This window comes from Canis lupus, chromosome 12, assembly GCF_003254725.2.
Source record: "Canis lupus dingo isolate Sandy chromosome 12, ASM325472v2, whole genome shotgun sequence".
In the NCBI taxonomy this organism is placed as follows: domain Eukaryota; kingdom Metazoa; phylum Chordata; class Mammalia; order Carnivora; family Canidae; genus Canis; species Canis lupus.
Genome location: NC_064254.1, coordinates 25,948,949 through 25,972,229, shown reverse-complemented (window position 1 = coordinate 25,972,229; position 23,281 = coordinate 25,948,949). Strand labels below are relative to the sequence as shown.

Genomic DNA, 23,281 nt, shown 5'->3' with positions numbered 1-23,281 from the left:
ATGCCTCCCCCTCCCTTCCCAAACACTGTGTCACTTGATACACTCTTTGGCCTTTCATCCAGGTCCTTGATATTCTACTGGTTACATTGTATTCAAGTCCCCCATGACTGGAATATTGTGAAAATTATATAAAGGGACAGTTTCCTATTCATTAGCATAACCATAGTGAATCTACTATAAATGTTAAAGTGAATTGATAGAAGCCAATCATCCTATGAAACAGATTCATGTTGCCTTTAACCTTTCTACCTGGCTCATCCCTAGTCTAGGTGTTTATTTCATTCAACCATTCACAGACAGGCTGTCTTCTTAAATGCCCTTTGTGAATAGTCACTTATTAAACATAAACTCTTTAAGGACAGTTACTGTCACATCCTAGGCACTCAAAACACATAAATGTTTAATGCACTGGTTAATAACCAAGTAAAACTTACCCCAAAATAAAATGACCATGATTAATAGATATCACTAAGAATGTATTAGTGCATAAAGTATATTAGTATTTGGGAATAACGTTACTGCTTAGTACAGAACATTGACTAATATTTGCAAGAATAAAGAAAAATTAAGTTTAGAAATCCATTTCTATGGGAAAAGGGGAAATGTGTTCATCTAGAGTATCTTTTATACCAAAAAACTATATTTTATACAGTATCGGGTATCAATATTTAAAATCTTTAGACAATCTTAATATCGCAAAATTCGAAACTGAAAATATATCCTACCATGTAAATAAGACCGGAGGTCAGGAAACACAGAGCCTAGTCTTGATTCTGCTATATATTTCCTAAGACATAGTATATATAAAATAAGTACTTGTTAAATGGATCAATTAAAAATCCACAACAGGAGTGATGGGTTTTTTTTTTTTTTTTTTTTAGTCACTGAGAAACCTTTTGGCTCTGCCATCTTTATTTAGGTACATTGTTACTATGATGTGTTTGTATCTTCCAAATAGAAGTTTAAGCAATCAGATCTTTATTTCAAAAATTAAAAGAGAGAGAAAACCTTTTTAGGTTATAGTGGTCAACATTGTTATTTGTCAGAAATTTTACCTGGCATGTAGGGTAATGTGAAAGAGAATAAGATTGGCAAAACATTGTAGGCTTGGGTGTAGCTAAGGAAACACTGTGGCCTTTCATGTGCATTCCAACTTAGAGTTGGATAAATCACTGGAAGGCAGGCCAAACAGTAAGGTACAAAAACTTAAAAGGGTTTATAGAAACACAAGTGAGGAAGATTATATTCTGAAGGGGGACCTCGGAGGAGGGTAGTTCTTAGAGTAAGTAAAAGAAAATATGTAAAGCCATATAATCTGAATTTTTAACTTAGATTTTAAAGATTCTGGTCCCTTTGATTCATTCACTCAGTCATTTCACGAGCCTTGCTCTTGTTTTAGGCACGGTTGTGAAGGTCCTGGAGAGGTAGCTGTGACTAAAACAGACCAAATATCTGCTTTCATAAAGTGTACGTGTCATTGGGAGGAGACAAAAACCAAACATATATTAGTAAATGAATGAAGTAATGCCAGGCACAGAGAACTGTTCTGGCGAGAGGTGGAGGGAGGGTGCTACCCTCACAGGAGCTGTTAGGGGAGGTGCTCTGCAGGGAAGACTTGAACAAATGCCCAGTGAAGCAAAGGGCCAGGCTAAGAGGCTGCCTCCATAAAAATCATCCTTGGTAAAGGAAACAGCGAGCATGAATGCCCTGACATGAAACCTGCTTGGAATATTTGGGAAATGGCAAGGAGGACATGAAAGCCGGAGCAGAGTATGGGATGCAGAGATAGTTTAAGGTCAAGAGATGGACAGGCCATTTCATGGTGCTGTTGGAGTTTTGGGCAGGAGACTGGCATGATCAGATTTACATTTCAAGAGGTTTATTCCACCGATATCATGGAGAACAGAATATGGGGTAGGGGCGGGGGTTGGTAGAAACAGAGACCGGTGAGTGACTCCTTGGAGTCTGCTCTGTGGACAAAATAATGACTTGGTGGGAACAAGAAGAGATCAGAGACTGAGAGCATTGGCAAAGTGATCTCTGAGGATCTGATGATGGACTAGAGGTAAAACTCGTGAAAAAAGAAACGAAAAGGAAATTTTTGTTAAGTTTCTGTGAAGTGCTGGCTAACCTGACCCTTGGACTGAACAAGCAGATTGAACTGAGCGATCATGTATTGAAATGAGGAGTGCAGGGGAAGGAAGTGGAAAGTCTGGCCTGTAGGCCAGTCAGTAGTGTTGCTGGGGGAACAGGCCCTGACTCGTGAAACACACAACAGCAGCAGCCCAAGGTCTGCACTCTCACCGTGTCACTGGCTGTGTGATCTATAAACCTGCGAAGGCTTGGATGTCCCTTCTGCTTGGATTTTCCTTTCTACTGGAAAAGGGAAATGTGTTCATCTCACATATCTTTTATACTGTATCAGGTAGCAGTGTTTAAAATCATCAATCTTAAAATTGCAAAATGAGAAACAGAAAATATATCCTGCCCTGTAAACAGCCCCACAGATCAGGAAACCCAGAGCCTAATCTTGATTCTGTTATCTCTTTCCTGAGACATAATATGTATGACATAAATCCCTGCTGAATGAATGAACTAAAAGCCCACAACAGACATAGGGGGGCATTCTATAAATATAGACTAATAAAGTTCAGTAATAGGCATGCCATCAGGCCTTACGAAAGGTTTAGAACGAGGCACTAGGAAATTGTCAAGAATATCTCCTCATATCTCATTTCTGTTTTCTGCATATATGTTTCCATTCACTTTAGTTTATGGAGTGGATTTGTTGGCTTATCTGATCAACATATGTCCACCCTAGGGCTGCCACACTTGTGATCAGTTCTTGTCACCTACAGATACTGACTAGCTTATCTGTCTCTCAATCCTAGTCTAGATCCCCAGGTGAGGGAATCCTATTCACCCAGACTTCTCAAGTGGCCAATGCTAGTCAGTCAGCTATGACTGGAGGATGGTGTCTGGAAATTAAGTCTGAGATCTACTACTTATTAGCCACCAGTGGCAAGGATAGGGTAAGCGTCAAGTTCACACAATGTAAGCATGGTTATTGGGAACCCAACCCCAACGATAATATGGGGAGACACTAGTTTCCAGAGAAAGAGAAAATATGAACTTGGCAAATCTTGTCTCCAATAACATACTCTTGGTAATGGGAAAAAAGATAACTATTCTTTAAAAACCCTTTTATGCCATGTTTTATTAAAACCTGTCATATGTCATATTTAATTTTTCCCTGTAAACAATGAATATGTACAGAGTTTAATACATGACTGATAAGCTACTGACAGCAATCTTTGCCATCTCAGTACCAAGCTCAATTCTCAAGTTCAGTACCAAGCTCAACACTTGAGATTAACACTCAAGCCGCTACTCTCTGCTCTAATTTTAAACTATTGATTCCTCTGTAAGGGGTAAGAAAAACAAAAGTTTAAGTGTCTCAGTAACAAAATAATAGCACCATGCTGAGTTGACAGTGAAAATCTCAAAAGAGTTCTTAACTTTCAGACAAAATTTCTTAGAAAAGGTTCCCTTTATTATAAATGACACTGTGAACCAATTCTCTTTTCAGACTTTTCTTTCTCTCCTGCTGGGTCCCAGCATTAAATTTCTGACCACACAGAATGTATATAGGTAATCATATCCATTCCTTGCAGCTTGCCTGACAAGCAAAAGCTTGCAGTAAATGAGATTGCTGTTTAAAACCATCATTAGTGTTAGCAAAGTCTTAAAAGTGTGAATTTCTCTTTAATTGTTACACTTTCTAATCCAGACTGTAAGTATTTTAAAGTTTCTTCTCACTGACTTTCTACTAAGAGGTACGTTTAAATTTTACAGATCCATCATCATGATTGAAGTAGATTTAGGGAATTGAAGAATAGAGTTCAAAATATCTCCCATATAACAAAATAGGAAGCTGATCAGCTCAATCAATGGAAATATGTTAAGAGAAAGTAAACCAAAACATAAACTTCTGAATGGCTACCTGGTTCCAGTCACTATATTAATTCACTTAATCTCACAATAACATGACAACCAGTTATTGATGAGGTATTCTAGTATATGAGGACACTAAAGCTTGAAATTGAGTCTTGCATATGGTTTTTGGTCTCCAGACCGCTGTGCCTTTGTCATCAGAAGATACCCTACAAAGTACTTGCCTCACCGAAAACTCACATGCAGGGATACAGACCATTTGTACTTCCTACCTTCCATCCAGATCCCTTGTCAGTGTTTGTATTCCCCTGTAGCCAGCCTCTACAGGACCATCTCCAACTATGGAAAACTCAATATCTCCAGAAACTAGATGCTAGAAATAGAAAAACTGTAGTAAAAGAACCATGGCCTCTACTCTCAAAAGCATGCCATCTAGTGGAAGAGACAGTCTAGCAATTAACAAAGACTATGTAATTGCTGTATAGGACTCTTATTCTATTAGAAGTAAGTTTTGCTCTCATCTTCTCTCACAAGATTTAAACATCCTCAAGGAAGAAAGTATTTGTTAAATTTATTTGATCTTTGCAGTTCTAAGTAAAGTGCTTAGTGATAGCAATGGAACGGAACCTACTTACGATACTGTTGGGATGATGCTATACCTGTGCACACTCAGGAACATAAATACATGTTTTATATAAGTATTAAATGAATGAAAGTACAACACAGCATATATTAGGTGTCAAATAGAGATGACACCTGCTTTAGAGAGAATTATCACCATGGCAATGGACATTTTAGAAAACCTCTAAGAGGGCAAGGAAGATAGCAACAGCAAACTAAGATGAGTAAGTACAAATTTGACAAGTAGCGAGTAGAGATAGAAAGGTCCATGCAGAAAGGAATAAAAAGGGGGAAAACAAGAAGAGGGACCTTTCAGAGGAAATCTAAAGAATCTGGGAGAACAATTTGGGGAAATAGAGTTCATTTAAGATAGCAGTGGACATAATATAGGTTCCAGACGACCTCAGAGGCTGAGGTTCTAATGTTACTGACTAATTAAAGGCTACCTGAAGATTTTTGAGCAGAAGATAAAGATTTGGAGGAATTTTATCATTCTTAACTATTAGCGTGAGTTTGAGGACAGAGTAAAGAAAAGAGAGACGATTTAAAGAATAAACAGCAGCGAGGCTTCCTGAGATGTGGACCTGACTTATGTAAGCATAGGAATGGGATTGAAAGTATCAAGGTTAAAGATAACACTGAAAATGGAAACAGTAGGGTTTGTGACAAGCAGATGTGAAAGGAATAGGAAAAACCAGGCAAGACTCACACAAAAGTATGCTTGTATGAGGGATAAGAGTACAACAGGAGTGGGGGCTGTAACAGAGGGGCAGGCAGTGGAGAATGGACTTTGAAGCTAGAGAAACTCCTTTCCAAGGCTTGTACATGGGCTCACAGGGCCATGTCTCTCAGTTGCAGAGATAAGGTCCTTCACCTGCTAACAATCGAGATCACTTCTGTACCTGTCACACTTCCCTCTGGGTCTGGCAGTGTAAGCAGACAAGGCTATTGGTGAAATCACTCGCCTTGAGTTTAGTAAGATGTTTCATTTGTATGTCTAGCTATTGCTAATGTTCTGTTATAGAAATGACTCCAGGAATACTCTGTCCCATCTCACCTAATATCATGACACAAATTCTCATGGACGCAGGTCTGTTACTTAACCTAGGAACTACAACACTAGTGCTGAAAACATGTGGTCAGTGGTGGAGAAACACAATTTGAATTGTCTGTGGCTAGAAATGTTCTGTCAAAAACTCTTCCATATCATCCAGATCATGATGACAGATCTGAGAGAAATGTGATAGAGGCTTCCCCAGAGTTGACAGTAATCCTCATAGTCTAGAACGTAACCCCCTAATGAGTTGTGAAACTGAAGGAAACTTTCAAAACTACTGATAATAACAGATGTTTCTCTGTCAACCATGCTAGAGGAGAGGAAAACAACTGAATTTCTTCTCCCTACCAAAAATATTATAAAGTCATTGTCATAGTAAAGGTGATCAAAGACTATGCTTTCAAAAATAGGAAAAATAATCCAGGAGTGTATTAGGCAGCTAGTTAATAAAAATACTGTAGTGCTTTCTGGGTTTTGTGATGTTTGTATTTTCAGTTTTTAGAATTTTGCAATTAGTCGTGATTGCTTTTGTCATTCAAAATAAATATTCATTTTCATGTCTAATATATAGTTATGGTTTTGTGACTTTTTAAAAAAAGATAGAATGCAAAATTGTGTATCTTTAAGACCCACAAACTCTTGGTCTGTCCCCCAGAGAAGAAAACAATGGCAACATTTATGAGGAAAGTGGATGATATATGTAGAGCTACAAGAGTGGAGTGGGGTATTATTTAAAGAAAAAAAATTGTGTAACTTAGTTTCTATCTGGTACTGAAAGTCTATTCTGCTGTGCTCAGCTAGGGTGCTGCTGATAAGTATGCTATTCCTTGTGGAGATGCTATCCTTTAAACAAAGGTTGCATGGGAGAAATAAATGTGCAGATAAATACACACAATTTCCAGAAGTATCCATCAGACCATTACATTCTATAAAAGCATACTGATAACATAAGTATTTGCTTAAATAAACACTTATTTGTAGTGTATATGTTGGTGTAGCATAAAGAACAAAAACAAAACCCTCAGGTACACAAAATAGTTTCCCATTTGCAAAGACAGAAACCTAGTTATTTTTTTTAAAATTGTCATTTTTAAATTTTTTATTTTTTTCCCAACAGTTAATACCCAGATACCAAAATGGGGTATGAGGACACAAAAAAGCAAGAAGAAATGGCAGTTCAATGCTACATGAGCAATTTGGCCATGTATAATCAATCATGTTAACCTAATTTATAAAATTCATTTTGACAAATTTTTGCAAAGCTTTTCTTTCCATCAGTCTTAACTAAGCCTATCAAAATTCGAGCCCATCCTATCATCTGATTACAACTCTGAGGCATCCTTCCAGTAACAATGAGAGAACTAGAAAATTCACTGGTAAATCAATAGTCCTTAAAATTTCCATAAATGAGTTCAGGCTGCCAACCTTCAATTTCATGTGTATGGAACATTTTTTTGACAGGAGAGGGAAATAAGTATTAAATGATAATTGAAATCAATTCTTGTGCCATTTTTGTGGAAGGAAAGATTATGAGCCTGATCCATAATGCATTTTGAGGACAGCCACGTGTGGTGGTTTTCTGTATAATAGCCAAGAGCCTTCATCCAGCGAAGGGAGATTTTTATTAGAGTTTCTAGATTAGATATTTGTATTCCATTAAACATTCTTGTTTGAGTTCCATGTTCTAGTATCCTCTTAGTAGGGACTAATTTACCAGAATGCACTGTAGGTTTTTTTTTTTTTTTTTGAAATGTAACTAATATTTAAACTAACTAAAACATGTGAGAGGGTAAGGAAATATTTTTTGAAACTGTAAGATGGACATAATACTGCTGTGGTTTAAATCTCCATAAAAAGGTAGTGGTATTTAAGGACTATTAAAATATTAAATTATTTCCCAATAATAAAAGATGTTATCTTTTAAAATTGTGTGCATTTTCCTTCTGAAGTTGAAGATTGAATAAACCATCCTTCTTCTAGCATTATGTTTTAGATTTTAAGTCATTTTAGAACAGATGCAGATTCTTCTATTGGCCACAACACTTAGGATTGTATCCAAACCTGTACCTTATAATTGCCACGATGACTAATGTCTTTTGTAACACTTACAAGGATGAAAATAAGTTTCCTCTGTGTGCCTTTTTGATATGACTTCTAGCTGATGGGAAATGTTATATTCTAAAGTTTCCTCTCTGCTCTGCTGCTATAGTGTTTTTGCAGTGTCTGCTATAGACATAGGAAGGAGAACAGTAGCAAAAATGCCCCAAAACTGCCATTGCAGCCTTCCAGAGTTCTACCATTCTTTTGTTTTTAACATAATTAATGTATTTTAGGTCATATTATTTTCTCTTTGCTTCAGACACATGACCTAAGTATTCATAATAAAAGTGAACTGAGCCTTAATTTCTTTCTATAGATATGTTAAGAGGCTATGTTGGGTACAAATTGATAGTTTTTATATCTTTTTTTTCTTCTGAGTTGATTATGATTTTGATGACTATGTTCCCACTAAAAAAAAAATAATAAAACCTTATACAGGATGACAAATCAAACCTAAGAAACCTAAAATCATTTTTCTTTTGCTGGTCAAAAAGCAATATTCTATGTCTTTTGCCAACACCACCCTTAACATTTTCTGGCAAACAAAACCTCTTAAATACAACTTGCCAACTAGTTAGATTTCCAGTGGCTTTTGCAGAAAGCCAAATAAATAGTTATGTAGGACTGATCCTTGTCCATATTTTGGCCCTCTTTCTTTGTAAATCCCCCCTTTAACTTGAAAATCTTAGCTGATAAATCTTCCCATCATGCATGCAACTTTGTTATTATTTTCTAAGTATCTTATGAGTTAAAAGCTTCTACTGGGGAAGCTACAAATGTTCTTTGCAATAACTTTTAATAACCTCAGCATTTGAATTAAGACAAAATCTCTTCATTATTAGAGATGGGAAACTGTACTTTCCCTTTATATGAAACCATGTTATGGATTAATTCTATCTTATATGTCTTAGAAACAAAGTAGAGAATATGCCACTAAGGGGCTTTTTATTTTTTCCTATCCCTTGATGTATTTACATTCATTCTTAGAACGTCTGACCTATAAACACCCATATAAAGTTATCTGTTTCTAGGGTCCCTGGGTGATTCAGTGCGTTAAAACATCTGCCTTCAGCTCAGGTCCTGCCTCAGGGTCCTGGGATTGAGCCCCACATTAGGCTCCCTGCTCAGTGGGGAGTCTGCCGCTCCCTCTCCCTCTGTGTTCTCTCTCCCTCTCTCAAATAAATAAATCTTTTTTAAAAGTGTTCTGTTCTCTATTTTCCACTGCCATGGTTACAGAGCTGGAGAGGGTTGGGCACAGCTGGTGTGAGGGCTGGAGAGAAGGATTAGGATGTAAAGGATGAGCAATTTGTTCTCTCAGGTGATCTTTTCTTTCTTCTTCTCAACCTCCACAAATAAGTCCAAAATCTTCCTTTTTTTTCTATTCTTGGCATAAGAAAAAATTAAAAATAACAAGCTCATTTAATATGAGTCATGGGGCTGTGTGTCATAGGAAATGAAAGAGATTTTGCTTTTAATATTCTTGTTGTTCTTTCCCTCATAGCATACTAGATGTAACTACTTGAAAATAAAAGCCAAAGTCCTTTGCTGTAATGTCAACCCATGTTGTAATTTCTGTTACACAGCAATATTTTTTATTAAATAATATGGCTGAAATGTATGCCTTTGCAGAATAATAAATAACTAGCTGGAATAGTAACTGGTACCCACCACTGATATAGTCATCTGGTCTGCACAAGTATAGGGCACCAGCTGGTGTCCATTCTGCTGGGGCAGACTTCAGATCTGATTGGTTGGGGCCTGAGTTATCCTGGCTGTTAAATGTTGTACCACTTCCACACTGGTGAAATTCTAGTAGAAATATACTGTAACAGATTTTTGCAAATAGGCAAATTAAGTCAACTAAGCTTAGAGATTAGGAGGATTCCTTAGCCAAACCATTGAAGCATTTGTCCAGGCCAGATGGTTGCACTGCACCAAAACCTCTTCTGATTACAATTACACCTGATGGTACTGGTGACTTCAGAATTCCCAGTGCTCTGCCTGTCATCATGCTGAAATTCATCACAGTCTCTTTCCAGGACAATATGTCCCACAACTGTAAAAAGAGTGAGACATGATCTAATGTACCTCACCTACCTCACTCCATCATTTATGTAGAGTCTCCTGAATGCAAAAGACTATCATATGCTTTTGTATATTACAGAGAGTTTTATTGAGTACATTACTTTATTTGATGTTGAAAAATTAAGATTCAGAGAATGAATAACTGAATGAAAGTCACACACCTGAAAATGCCAGTCGTAGGTTTCCTGACTTTTCTTGCAATGCATTTTCTAATAGATACTACAAAAAGAGCAGAAAATCATGAACAAAGTCTCTCATATATCTTCCAATTAACTAAACTAATCATCTGGCACCCATGTTGAGGTTCAAACATTTCTAAAATTTACAAGAAGTCAGTCAGGAGGATGACATATGAAAATATTTGAACACTCACCCTAAGCAATTCTACCAGTGAGGTTAATGGGGTCCAAATTTCTCTTGTTATTGTGTTTTCCCTCATCAGAAACCTGAAAACCTTCTAGAAGTCACACACATACAAACACACATGTGCATATGGCTGAGCACACACAAGTATAGATCCTTTGCATTTTATATATTTTTTTAGTTACTGACATTCACAAAGAAACTAAGAGCAAAATATAAACAAAAGGAAGGAATTTAATTTTCCTTTATTTATTTAAAAGTAGCTCCTTTTTGGAAACAAGATTTATAGAAATCATGTAACAGTATCCATTTCTCCTGGTCTCTTATTTCCTTTGAAAACTCTGTCCAGCTGTACAGAGATAACAGTTGTGGAGATAAGAAGATAGTATGCTGTCATGTAGAAAACATACCCAGGAGGTAAGAAAAGGTTTTAGGAGATATTTCTGTGGATTTAGTAGGTAAATAAGTACTTACCCATTAAGCCAAAACTGATTCTTCTGTTTGAAATCAGATTTTTGCCAAACATGTCTATTCTGTTTTACATGCCAAAAGAAAGTTAAAGCATTTTAAGCAATAAACTACAGAATGGGATTACACACATCAACTTTAAATACAATAAAACAAAATATGTATTTCATTTCATGCCTGGATCACATTTAAGATTTTCTTCTACATAAGATAATATAGTCTTAAAATTTAGACAACAGAATATGATCATTTTCATTGTAAAGTAGGCAACAAATAATCAGCCCAAATAAGTCCACCAAATCCTCTTCTTCCCAGACAACAATTTCCAATAAGATTTCTTCCCAAACTAACAGGTTTTGTCCAGCTGTATTCCCCTTTTTTTTTCTATTCTAAGCTCCTTACAGGTCTAATAACACCATATTTTCTCCTAACACCACATTTTCAGCTTCATTTCTAAAGCTGTCTTAAACCCTGACTCTCCCTATTGACCTATTTGTTCGAGTTTCTAGTTATTTCCATTCAAACAGTACCTCTCTTCCTATACCCATGCATCTAAACCATTCAGCGATACCTCCCAAGTTAGAATTCCTCTCAATTTGTCTACTTCTGTTTAGTTGAGCCCCCCAAAACATAAAAGCCATATTTAATTCTTTCTTTGCTTTTGTTTCAAATGCTAAACTCAGATTAGTGTTCCTAAAATGGTGACTTTATCATATCACTCTTTTAAGAAACATCAATCTCCTCCTATTGCCTAAAATATAAAGTTCCAACTTATTAATTTTATGTATATAATATTATGAGAATATAAAAATAAGTAATATCACGAGCCTACTCTTACTGTGTTTCATTTGCAAATGAGATTTTGACCAAGAATAAAAACAAAAATAAATCAGAAAGCAAGAGAGAAAAATCCTAAATTGATGTAGCCAATAGTTAGTAGCAACTTCAATATACATCAAATATATTCTTAATATATTAAAATATACTGTGCTGTTTACTCTTAATTATATGATTCTTGATATATTAAATTCATATATATTCTTAAAATATTAAAGTATATTGTGCTATTTGATTCAATTCAACTTAATATTTATTGAATGCCCATTCTATATGATATTAACTTCCAAAAGAAGTACAAGGGATATAAAAGATCACTTTTAATGAGTTTCTACTGTATGTTAGGGCTTTTATGTACATAATCTCATAAAAACGAGGAAGAGTAAGAGGTATAATCCTCTCATTTGTTTTAATGTTAAGGAGTTTTGGGGTCAAAGAATTAGATCAATCTGTCAGTCACCTATCTGATAGCAGAGCCAGACATGTCTGTCTTCAAAACTAATACCTTGTTGGATATAAAGATGTAAAGGCAAAGCTCCTGGCTTTAAAGTGCGACAGGTAACATACTTGCACCAAAATCAAAGCTTACAGGTTCAGGGCAAAATGTAATGTGTGAGAGAGGGCTCAAGACTTTATTGTTAGATACATACTGATATTTTCCTGATCTACCTCACAAACTGGGTATAAAGTAGTTATGACACCTGCTGGAAATCCCATTAAATTAAATATATCTGTATCATTCCACTCAGGTCAAAGAACTAATCAGTTCTGATGTTATTTGATATAGTGCAAATATAGGCATTTAAAGGAAAAGCAACCAACCAATAATCTTCAACTTTATAGAGTCAGGATAGAAAAGATTGGAGCAGTTATATGCATACTGAAGTTCTTTGGAAGTCTAGAATATTAAAAGTAGCCAGAAAACCCAACAATGATAATCATAATTATTATGATAATGATAATGGAAACAATTAATATGATTAAGTACTTCCCATGAGCCAGACACTATGCAAAGTTATTTTCAGCATTTAATATTTGCCACAATGTTATTATGTTAGTATTATTCACATTTTATAGTCAAGGAAACTGAGATTGGAAGAGGTTAAGTAGTATGCCCAAAGTTAGCTGCCCAGTAAGTGGCAGGGCTGGTATATATAAGTAAGATTCCAAGGGCAGTGCTCATAGCCTCCAGGCTACAACAGTACCCTACTTAACATACTGCAAGTGCTTGCCTGGATGCTAAACACTCATAGGCTCAAGTTACCTTCCTGGCAGTTCTGGGAGTTAAGTACTATTACTTTCTTAGCTAAGAAAAATTACATGTAGGGAGAGGTGCATTAGCCAAGCCAACATTTTCCAGGTAAGGAGCAGCAAAGCTGGGATTTCACAGCAAACAGCCTGGCTCCAGCCCACCCTGTGCTGCTGTCTGTAGGGAAGCTTAGCAAAAATACCATCTGGACAGTTAGTTGCAAGTGATACCAATAGAAAAGAAATGAGTGGAATATTTCAATCTTCCTGGTCTCTAGTGAACAAATAAAAACAAGGACTTTGCAGAGGGCGTGGCGGGACTTGAAAGATGAGTTGGGGCAAAGTAATAACATGAGTTGTGGAAAAAATTCTTAGAATTTAATTGTAAGTTGTGAGGACTGGCTGAATGTTACTGAGATTCTGAGGATTAATGTGTAACTGTGCATATCAGCAGGGACTGGGACAAGTAGCCACCAAAGACAAGGATCACCATTGAAAGCCTATGTAATAATCTCAGTAGTAAGTATAGTAGATCACAGGGGACAATGGGAGACATTATGGAAGATATAGTAAATTAATTAGACCAAACTAATTCCAGAATTCTGGTCATTGTTCAAAAGACTTTAAATATAGAATATTATTCAATATTATTTATTTTTGGCTTAGAAGTCATTTATTCCAGAAAATATTTGTCCTTTTAAAAAATTATTTATGGCAATTAGTTTCTTTTTTCCAGCTTCATTGAGTTATTTTATATAAACACCATAACATATTTGTGACATATAACACACATAAACATAAGGTGTACAATGTGATGATTAGATACATTTATGTATTACAGAATTATTACAATAAGGTTAGTTAACACTTCCATCCTCTCACGTAATTACTTTTGTGTGTGGTGGTAACATTTAACATCTACTCTCTTAACTTTCAAGTATATAATAAGTATTATTAATTATATGTATATACTGTACATTAGATCCTCAGATCTTATTTATATTACAGGTAGGAGTTTGTCCCCTTTGACCAACATCTTCCCATTCCCCCACCTTCTCAATATTATTTTTTTAATCACACCTCTTTTCCATTTTCCAGCTTATCTATATTGTGATAAAAGCTTCAGTTGGAAAACATTTTAGACAATTGTTTATGAAAGCCACAATCTTTAAATGAAATTTTTAAAAGATTTAGAAGAGAAAAATGATTTTTTTTTACTGTAAGTAAGATAATATAATGTAGTCATATGATGACTCTGGAATTTTTTTCAGCCAAATGCTTTGAACCACTTTCTAAAGAGATGTTTTAAACATAATATCATAACACAGTGGTTTTTACACTATTTTTTTAGAAGCATCCATCTGTCAAAGGCAATTTTAGCCCTTGCCCCAGTTACATAATAGTGAGGAACAAGTATTTTGTTTTGTTTTGCCTGATAGTTTTATATTTATTATCTCAGAAGTTAGTTCTCTGTCTGCAGGACCTCTGCAGCTCCTCAGGTGTAGGTCTGGGTGAGCTGTAAGCCCCCAAGGAAGCTAGCCAGGGTGAGTAAGAGAGGGAAGCATCAAGCCCAAATGCATTGCAGGTGAGACAGAGGGAAGAAAAACTAAGGCTTTCTGATTACTAGAAAGATTTTCTTCCTCTTCCATATTGCCTCCATTGAATTTTCCATCTACACTCCTAGGAGAGTATTTAGAAGATATTCGATAGGATTGCGGAACTGTCATTATCCCAATATATTTTCTGGTCATTTCCAACTCTCTGGCTTCCTACCTTTTGTCCTATATCTTCAGGTCCTTCAGACAGACCAGAATCAAGATATCTAGAGAGTACACAATACTGCTGGTCCAGTGCAGGGGTCAGCAAACTTTTCTCTTAGGGGGCCTAAAATTAAACATCTTCGACTTTGCAGGATATACAGTCTTGTGACAACCACCCACCTTTGCCATCGTATCACGAGAGCACCACGCGCCATATGCAAATGAATGGGAGTCACAGCATTTTATCATCTTTGGTCCATGGGCCTTAGTCTGCCAACCCCTAGCCTAACGTGTAGCATCCACTGCGTTTGAATTTATCTCATGACAGATACCAGAATGAAATTTATAAGGAACATATTTCTGCAATGATGGCCAAAAGAAGACCCTGGAATTTTAGCTTATGTGAATTATCTAAGGCCTCTCCTTTTTTTCATAGGAGCTGAATGTTAAAGAGGAGGGATAAAACATAACATAAAACCATATCAAATTCACTCCATCAGTAACCGTCAGAGATGGCAGTTTGCATAGAATTATTTTCGTTTCGAGCCCCTCCCACCCTTTTCATTTAAAGATACACATGTGATGCAGCACACTGCCAAACTGCTTACTAAAACAGCTGAATACCATTAAAGAAAAAAAATCTCATTTTCAGCAGAGATTCTGAAGGCTGGGTAATGGAGGCACTGTGCAGGTACGTGTCTTGTTAAATGATAAATGAGCTTGGATCCTCATAATTTTTAGAAGAATGTAGGTACAGTAATACCAATATTCTATAAAGCTACCTACTTCTGATGATAAATTCTCCTGTGGCACCTCACTAGTAGTGCTATGTCCCTGCCATTTGTAATAATCTAGTATTGTAAGCTGCTGTCAGAGAAATATTCACACGAGTGCCCCACTTGTTTTCTTCTGAAAGAACCTGTTAGCCATCGAGCTTCAGACAGACTCAAATTTAATGCATCCTTTAAAAAATGTATTTGGCAGTAAAAATGTTGTGAAAATTGATCTTGTTATAAAATTTAGCACCTTAGATTTGACATTAAGGCCACTTAGAGATTTCAGCAATCAGTAAGGCAGAGAGGAAACAACTGAATTTCAAGGTAATGGTTCAGAGGCCATAAAGTGAGAAATTGGAACAGGTTACAAAACCCAATCTTTCAAGTTGGTCATTTATTTGTCAACTACTCTAGCTCTAGGATACTCCACATATACAAACAAATAAATAAATAATGTTTGCTCTCTGGCATTTTTCTTCAATCCAAGGGGAACAAAACTGAGTCTTTTAAGATTGCCCCGACATCACAGAGAATCAGCAGGAAAAATCAGAACCATGAAAGAAATGACCCAAAAAGCAATGTAATCATCTAATAAATAAACACAAGATGGTGACAATTAATTTTAAATTTGGAGAGTTCAATATTACTAGTTTGGCTTCGGAAACAAAGTAATTATAAAATTAACATAAAATTAACCATTATGGGCATGGAGTTTTAGTAAGTTTCAAGTTGAAAGAGGGTGAAAGGTCATGTTTGCCCTAGATACCCATTAGCAGCTTGATTTTAATCACATATGTTACAGTCATGACACAATTCAATGAAAGGCTAGATGTAATCTTGTATGGAAATGTGAAAACCTCCCCGTTCAAGGCTCCCTCTGGTCTGTGAAGGACAGGTAGAGAGAATTGCAACCCATTTCTCAGAGCTACGCCTGCATCAGTCCTGACAAAGTATGATTTGTACAATTTCTGAAGAGTGCCACCTTCAGGCAAATGTGGAGTCTGAGTAAAACAGATTGGAAGGACTTCATGTATTAGTGCCTATGACATGCATATATTATAAAGTGTTCTTGGAATGTGATTGTTAGGGACAAGCTTGACTTCCTGCTTTATTTTCTCCCACATCCTGATTTTATAAACCCTACCTTCAGCCTGACCTATTTACTACCCCAAACATTGCTTTTTCACACCTCCCTGCTTTTACTCCATATGTAATTCTTTCTACCTTTCAAACACACACACACACACACACACACACACACACACGACAGGTGTGCTCAACCTTTCAGGTCCCCAACTCAGAATTCACACCACCATTCCTTTAACACCTTAAAAAGTAATGCTTGGTTCAGTCCACCTTTAATGTTGTTAATTACATACTTGCTGTCTCTTCCACTGGATTGTATGCCCTCCTGAGGACAATCTTATTCTTGTATATTTCCTACATCATTTTGCAAATAGTAAGTGGTCAATAAAAAGTAAATTAAGGGGGATCCCTGGGTGGCGCAGCGGTTTAGCGACTGCCTTTGGCCCAGGGCGCGATCCTGGAGACCTGGGATTGAATCCCACGTCAGGCTCCCGGTGCATGGAGCCTGCTTCTCCCTCTGCCTCTGTCTCTGCCTCTCTCTCTCTCTCTGTGACTATCATAAATTAAAAAAAAAAGTAAATTAAGGGAGTGACTTTTGTCAGTCTAGCCAGACAGCTGAAAAGAGATGTGGAACCCCTGCCAGGAGAAAGAAGGATGTAAGAAATCCCAGGAGGCTTTTAAATCATGGCATCAGTTCTGACTAGGGTCCCAAACTAACGCAGGTTCGGGGTGTGATGGGGGAGGGTGGTGAATATTCATCTAGACTAACCTCCACTTAGTTTCCTCATTTGTTCAGAGGTGTGCATTCAGACCAGTTTGACTTTCATCACTGAGATCTTTCAGAAAGATTTAAATGAAGTGATCCTCTCATCAACTATGTTGAGCTCTATGTTCCTATAACATACGTCTTTCTCTACCAGGGTCAAGGTTGTGGTGGAGACATAAAAAGGGGGCATCTAAGCAAATATTGACTAGTTACTGATTAGGTAAATAAAGTATTTGCTTAACAGTAATTAATAGTTTTGGTGGAGAAGCGGGAGCAAAAGTATACACATTTATGTAGGAGGGGGGCTCAATGACCTCAATTCTTGATCTAAATTAGAGATTACTTTTATATCTGTTCTGCTAGCTATTTTGGTTCAGTTTGAATTCTTATGCAATTTTGACAAATATTCTAAATGTGAAGAAAATGTGTCAATGATTAGATTTCTTAGGAAAAAAATTACTTTTCAGTATTTTTGATGAAGATATGTATTATCAAAGTTATTTTTATGCATGTGTGTAATGAATATCAGTTACTATTTCTTATGTGAAAATTGTCCTACAAATAAATCAATTCCTCTATATATGACATGGAAACAATATTATATATCAAAGGCAATTTTCAAAAATTAAAAATCCAATAATCCCATTATCCTAATACTTTTGTTCATTATTCTTTATTGCCATGAAAAGTTGCATGCATATGAGAGTTTATATCATTAATGTGTACAGTTTAAATAATAGTAAGATTCGTAAGGTAAACATGCATAAAACACACAGATTCAAAACTAACATGTTACCAGTCCCAAGCCTCCCATGCATCTTTTTTCAATCCGATGCCCCCAAAGTATCTCAGATTGATATCCTGAGCTGAATAATAATCATCACCTTGCTTTGTCACTTAAAAATGTAGCTTAAAAACTCTTATATATGTATGTATTGTTTAGTTTTGTTTCTTTTAACTTTATAAAAAGGGACTCAGACTATGTATAATCTTAATTTTAAGGTTTATTCATACTGATATAGGTATCTGTAGTTTATTCATTTTCACCAATAAATGTATCAGAATTTTTTAAAACTCCATTTTATTGTGTATGAGCGTTTGGATAGTTTCTCCCTCTCTCTTTCTCTCTCTTCTTTTGTTTGTTTGTTTTGAACAGTTGAACAATACTCCCATGAACATTCTTGTGCCTGCTTACTGGTGCTGGGCCACAGGGAATGAGAATGTTCAACTTCTTTAAATAAGTGGTTTTCCTAAGCAGAAACAACATAAATTAGCTAGTATGTAATTATAGTCCTTATTACTCCACATTCTTATCAACTAATCAAATATGAAATCAGATATTATTGAGGTTTTGATTTGCATTTTTATGATTACTAATGAGATTTGTTATATTTTCATATATTTATTGGTTGTTGCTATTTCCTTTTTGGGGGGAAATGCTTGTGTGACTTATTCTTGTTTTTCTAATGGGCTTTCACATTTATTTTTAAGAGTTCTTTATATATTCTAAATCCTAACCCTTTGTCATTTATATTTGTTTCTTAAATCATCACCTGGTTTGTGGTTCATCTTCCATTCTTTTTATTTTTTATTTTTTTATTTTTTTATTTTTTATTTATTTTTTATTGGTGTTCAATTTACTAACATACAGAATAACCCCCAGTGCCCGTCACCCATTCACTCCCACCCCCCCGCCCTTCTCCCCTTCCACCACCCCTAGTTCGTTTCCCAGAGTTAGCAGTCTTTACGTTCTGTCTCCCTTTCTGATATTTCCCACACATTTCTTCTCCCTTCCCTTATATTCCCTTTCACTATTATTTATATTCCCCAAATGAATGAGAACATATAATGTTTGTCCTTCACCGACTGACTTACTTCACTCAGCATAATACCCTCCAGTTCCATCCATGTTGAAGCAATTGGTGGGTATTTGTCATTTCTAATAGCTGAGTAATATTCCATTGTATACATAAACCACATCTTCTTTATCCATTCATCTTTCGTTGGACACCAAGGCTCCTTCCACAGTTTGGCTATCGTGGCCATTGCTGCTATAAACATCGGGGTGCAGGTGTCCCGGCGTTTCATTGCATCTGTATCTTTGGGGTAAATCCCCAACAGTGCAATTGCTGGGTCGTAGGGCAGGTCTATTTTTAACTGTTTGAGGAAACTCCACACAGTTTTCCAGAGTGGCTGCACCAGTTCACATTCCCACCAACAGTGTAAGAGAGTCCATTCTTTTTAGATGTCTACTGAATACAGGTGATTCTTTGAATGTGGCAGAGTTTATCAGTTTTCCTTTTATAGAATGTGATTTTTGTGTTTTAACTAAGAAATCATTTCCTATTCTGAAGTAATAAAAATCTTTCCATAAGTTTTCTTTTTAAAAGGTATTGTTGGGATCCCTGGGTGGCGCAGCGGTTTAGCGCCTGCCTTTGGCCCAGGGCGCGATCCTGGAGACCCAGGATCAAATCCCACGTCGGGCTCCCGGTGATGGAGCCTGCTTCTCCCTCTGCCTATGTCTCTGCCTCTCTCTCTCTCTCTCTCTCTCTCTCTCTCTCTCTGTGACTATCATAAATAAATTTTAAAAAAAGAGGTATTGTCTTTCCTTCCACATTAATTGGCCAGGAACAGATTTTTTTGTAGGACATGTGAAGAGATTTAAGTTTCATTTTTTTCCCCTCATGGATTACCCAATAAATCAGTGCAATATATTGAATAGTCTATTTTTTGTCTACAAGTGTGCAATGCCAGTTCTTTTATTATCAGGTTTTTATGTGTATGTAGATCAGTTTTCAAGCTTTCTGGTCTCCAGTGTTTCTTTCCGCAAGCCTATATAATACCAGCTTAATTTTCATAGCTTTTAAATGAAATTCTGATGTGTCATCATCTAAGACCTCTGTTTCTTCTTCCTCCTCAGGACCATGTTAGATTCCTTTGGTCCTGTTTTTCTTCATAAAAATTGACTTGATATATTATTTGGGAAGGAATTAAAATCTTTATGAGATTGTGTACTCTATCCTATACATGACATATCTTTCCATTTAACTCTTCCTTATTTTTAAAAGTCTCATGCTTTTTTTTAAGAAAAGATTTATTTATTCATTTTAAAGAGAGATAATGTGTGTGCAAGGCATTGGGGCAAGGGAGAGAACACTCTAAAGCAGACTCCATGTTGAGTGCAAAGCCCAACAGGGAGTTCGATTTCAGGAGCCTGAGATCATGACCTGACAGTAAGTTGAGTCTGACACAGTCAGTTGACTGTGCCACCCAGGCGCCTCTTATGCTTTCCTACATAAATCTTTCAGATTACTCTTAGGCTTAGGATTCTTACATTTTTTTTTGTTCCTTTAATACATGATACACTTTTTAAAAATTATTAATATAATTATTCTACATGTTTAATTTTGTTGTATAGCAATTTAATTAAGTTTTGTGTATTAATATCATCTTCAGCAGTATTATGAAACTTGTTACTAATTCTAATAATTTGTCTGAAGATTCTTTAGGCCCATAAGTTTGGACCTTCGTGCCTTATATTTAACTTAACAAAACATACAGTCTGTCAATGTTTCAAGCCTCCCCCTGAATAGCACAAGGAATGCAGAATGAGTTTGTTCCACTGTTACTCTCATATAGTCTACTATTATTAGGTAATTTCTCAGTTTACTTCTTAAATTAGAGATTGAATTTATTGTTTAATTTGCCTTTTTTAATGCATTTGTTTCTCATTTTCTGAGTTCATCATGTTTTCTTGCTCTCAAACCTTCTTTGGATAAATTTTTTCCTATCTAAAATGCATTCTTTAAAAGGTCATTTTAAGGGCACCTGGATGGCTCAGTCGATTAAGTGAGAGACTCGTTTCAGCTCAGGTCATGGTGTTGGGTCATGGGATCAATCCCCACTCAGGATCTGTGCTGAGTGTGGAATCGCGCTCTCTAAAATAAACAAACAAACAAATAAATAAAATCTTTTAAAAAATAAACAAAAGCTCATTTTGTCAGTCTATTAATAGTATTCCTCTCAGTTTTTATCTGTCTAAAATGTTTTTATTTTGCTCTTGTTCATGGAAGATACTTTCACTGGATATAGAATTCTGTGTCACCACATTTATTCTCCCATTCTGTTGAAGATATTCAACTTGCTACTATGGTTATTGAGAAGTCAGCCTTGGTCTAATCTCTTCTTGTAGGGAATCTGTTTCTCTGTTTGATTTTAAGACCTTCTCTTCATCTTTTATGTACTACTGTTTTTACTATGAAGTTTTTAGTTGTGGATTCATTTTTCTTTATTCTACTCTGAATTTTTAAGATTTACTAAATTTGTGGGTTAATATTTCATCAATTCTAGAAAGCTTTGCAATTTTAAAAATCTCTTCTTCTCATCCATTCTGTCATTCTCGAACATTAATTAGAATACATTAAATTTTCTCATTTTCTTTGTGTCTCTTAAATACTGTCCCTTATTCCTCTCATTTGCAAGAATCTGTAATTTCTCAGATCTTTGTTCCAGTATTTATTTAATCCGATATTTGGTGTGGTTTAATTATTATAACAAAAGTTCTGTATCTCAATTCAGTGAAATTATATTACTACCTGCTCATTCTTCTCAATTATCCTCTTTCCACTTATGTAAACATATAAACACACATACATCCTTCCTGTAATTCTGATACATGCAGTCTTCCTGAAGTTCTTCTATACTTTAATGTTTATGTTGGTTCATATTCAGGGTGGATGATTTTCTTATGTGTTTAATGAAGTGTGAATCAGAATCCTTGGAACTACATTGAGACCTATGTTTAAAGTCCAAGGTGTACACAGTCATACTTCCCAGGTTTGGGGGGGAACACTGCCAAACAGGACTCTTTAACCACATTTTTAGCTTGAGGGGCTTTGGGCTAGTTGATATTATGAATATAGGTCCAAACCCCATGTGAATGGGAGACATTTTCCTTCCATTTCGTTCAGATATGACACCCTTTCAGGAAGGTATTTCCATTAATTTTCTCTGTTGGATGACTTTTTCTACTTAACCAACTAATGTCTCACCCTGAAAAGCAGTTCCAATATTTTGTGGGATTTTTTAAAGCTCAGTTTTACCTTTCTAGTTAGTCTTAAATATGCTATATCTCCTGCTCCAGACATGTATGCAGCCAATTAAAAATCAAGAATTAAGGAGCACGCATATAAGGAGATATTCTAAGGAAAACCTTTGATCACATAGTTTTGTAAATTTTCTAGAATCACATTTTCTAATCATTTGAGGCTCCTGAAGAATTCCTTTATTTTATATCTGTGCACCTATAAAATTATATATGTGTGAGTATGTGTGAATATATATATATATATATATATATATGATTAAAGGTGGAATATAGGAATATATATATATATTTGAAAATATATTTAGTCTTTCTTGCTTAGGTCTTATATTTTTAAAAAGCTTTCAATGAATTTCTCACCTGTGGTCTTTCTGGGAATAACTTTCATTTTTTCTCTTTTCTTTTTAGGTCTTTATCCACCTCTAGACATACTTTTAAATTTATAAATTACAATATCTATGTAACTATACAGTAACTTGAATATTCATCATATAGATCATATCACTTGTATGAGTTCCCAGAGAATCTGGCAAATATGCAACTCTTATGTAGAAACTAGCTATTACATATAACATTATAAAGTTAGTAATTTAGAGAAGATGTAAGTGAGATCATCCAATATTTGTCTTTCTCTTTCTGACATTTCACTTAAGATAATGCCTTCAAGATCCGTCTATGTTGTCACAAATGGTAGGATTTCCTCACTTTTTATGCTGAATAATATTTCATTATATAGATATAGATGTATCATAACTCCTTTTTCCACACATCCATCAATTGACACTTAGGCTGTTTCCATGTCTTAGCTACTTGTGAATAATCTTACTATGAATATGGGGGTTCAGATAGGTTTTCAAGTTCCTTTGGATATATTGATGGTGGAATTGTTGGATCATATGATAATTTACTTTTAATTATTTAAGGCTCCCCCATAGTGTTTTCCATTGTGGCTGTACCAATTTACAATCCCACCAATAATACACAAGGGTTACCCTTTCTCCACATATATACTAGCATTTGTTATCTCTTGCCTTTCTGATGTTGGTCATCCTAAAA

General features: G+C 35.7%; 1 protein-coding gene across 22 annotated transcripts in view; it reads left to right on the top strand.

The window, feature by feature from the left end:
- The window catches only part of KHDRBS2 (KH RNA binding domain containing, signal transduction associated 2), a 592,066-nt gene that overhangs the window by 361,411 nt on the left and 207,374 nt on the right, over positions 1-23,281 (top strand). The gene's annotated exons all lie outside the window — the stretch shown is intronic.